We start from the raw sequence: 2,187 nt of genomic DNA, 5'->3' as shown, positions 1-2,187 counted from the left end.
ATATATATGTATCCCCACTAACACAGACACAATAAGAAATACCTAGAAACGCAAAATTGGGAAACCATACACAAGAAGAACCATGCATTCTTACTTATGTATACAAATGCATGTCTTAACTGAAGAATGACACTGTTTACTGTGTAATTACTTTCACTCAGGATGAGAAATGAGGTCCCAACCTCCTACAATGTGAGCAGATTCAGTTTAGAACACTTGTGAATGTCATTTCATAAAATGATTATCACATATTTGTCAATAAATATCCAAGGATTCTTCTTATCATTATGAAGAGGATTAAGGAGGAAGGACTTAGGCTCACAGTTTTAATACAGCTGTGGTGATAGTCAGGTACTAGGTAACAAAATCTGTGTACTTCCTTTAAAAATTGTACATTCCACACCATTGCTTTTGCATTAAGATTTATATCAGCATCCAGAGTTACATCATTATGAAGAAAAATTTCCATAAATCTTTCTATTTTATGAAATATTTCCTAATTTAATAAATTGGGACATTTGATAGACATTTAAAGACGTTGACTTTGATGATATCAAATTTCATCCAAAAGAGGATACACTACCTTCAAGCAGTGAGCATAACGTCCTTTTTCATTATCAGTTGGTTGATTATATACATGCTGAGGAAGCATTTCATGGAAGGCATGGGCCACAGCATACACCGCATTATATATTTCATAACTGTCATCACTAAAGGCCATGTCAAAAGTCTGTGCCTTTAGCCATTGCAATGAGGCATTGGATAAGCAATTCTTCAGGGTCTTACACATAGAAGCTGAGACTTTGCAGTTCAAGCTCATCCACTCCAGCCTGGCCAGGAATTCTTCTGTGTATTTAGAAGGGTTCAATGTCTGTACAAATGTTTTAAAATGAGAAATCTCAGCATGATGGTGTGCAAAAGTTATTTTTCCATTGAATGAATTAAGTGGGAAGTCATTCTTTTTTGTAGTGCCATCCCACTGTGAGGTGGTGACCCATATTCTCTGTAAACCTAGAGATTGCCACCTTCTAAAGGCCACAGCTAGAGAATTCTCTGGGTCACCATAAATGATAACTACATTTGTGGATGATGTCACTATTTGGTTATAATACACTTCACCTTTTGTCAAGAATAAATGCATCTTGACTGGGATCACACTCACAAAGGCAAAGCAGACTGTAATTTTTTCCATCTCTCCTCTTAATTGTGTGAGAAATTGAGTACCCTGATCATTGTCTGCGATGGCCAGTCCAATCCAGTTCCAGTTGAAGTAAAGCATCAAAGAGATCATGGCCAGGGCTAAAGATGTGTCTTTGGCAGCCATCTGATACAGAGAAGGAAATTGTTCACAATTGCTCAGAATGGGATGGAAAGATCCATAGGTAATCTGAAGGACCTACAACACAGGGAGCAGCATGAGGTAGCACACATACATAAGAACTTGTAAACACACTTTCGGCCAAGAGTTCCTTAAAAAACTCCTTATCTGTTAGTTTTTCCTTCATCTCAATTTCAAAAAGGGAAATGAGGCCCCACCACAAATGAATAAAACCTTGAACCACATTGTTTAATACAAATTTGACAGTAGTATTCTCCTCATAATCTTCTTAGCTTCTATGATTAAAAGAGCAGAGTTAGAATTTATTGCAAAGTTACAACACAAAATCTCACCTGTTGAGGTTTGAGGAGGTTTAACATGATCCCCATCTTCATAGATTTTGCCAAATTTGGTCCTGTAAGGACCACGATACACATAGTCTGTTTACCACAGATATAATTAGGGGGGAAATCATGAACTTCTTCAGACAAGTCAAAGTGACTCTCTATTTTTGTCCTACTTGCACAACCACGCTCTTGACATTCAAATAGGAATGATGAATTTGGTAGAAGATCAGGGTTCCTGTTGACTTCATCCATGGAAAAAGCTAAGGCCAGTAAAAACTGGAAGTATTTAGTTGTGTTTCTGTAAAAGGGTATAGTGATTAATATGAACAGAAATCTACACATGATCCTGAGTAGTAAACAGATAGATTGTTATGAGCTCTACTATATTCTCAACCACTGCCAATATTGATACAAATGGCCTATGCTGTTAGATTAGAATAATATAAGTAGCTGGAAGCTTGTAAAAAGCTTTAAAAGTTCATTAGAGTGCATCTTCCATAAATAAAGTGATACATCAGCACC

General features: G+C 36.7%; 1 pseudogene; it reads right to left on the bottom strand.

Moving 5' to 3' along the window:
- The window catches only part of LOC126494198 (vomeronasal type-2 receptor 116-like), an 11,256-nt pseudogene extending 9,303 nt beyond the window's left edge, over positions 1 to 1,953 (bottom strand).
- Between the last annotated feature and the right edge of the window lie 234 nt (positions 1,954 to 2,187).

The sequence above is a fragment of the Alexandromys fortis genome, unplaced genomic scaffold (assembly GCF_014885135.2).
Source record: "Alexandromys fortis isolate MF-2015 unplaced genomic scaffold, M_Fortis_MF-2015_v1.1 scaffold_351, whole genome shotgun sequence".
NCBI classification, from domain to species: Eukaryota; Metazoa; Chordata; class Mammalia; order Rodentia; family Cricetidae; genus Alexandromys; species Alexandromys fortis.
Note: the sequence above shows the minus strand (reverse complement) of the source record. Positions and strands in the feature narration are given on the sequence as shown.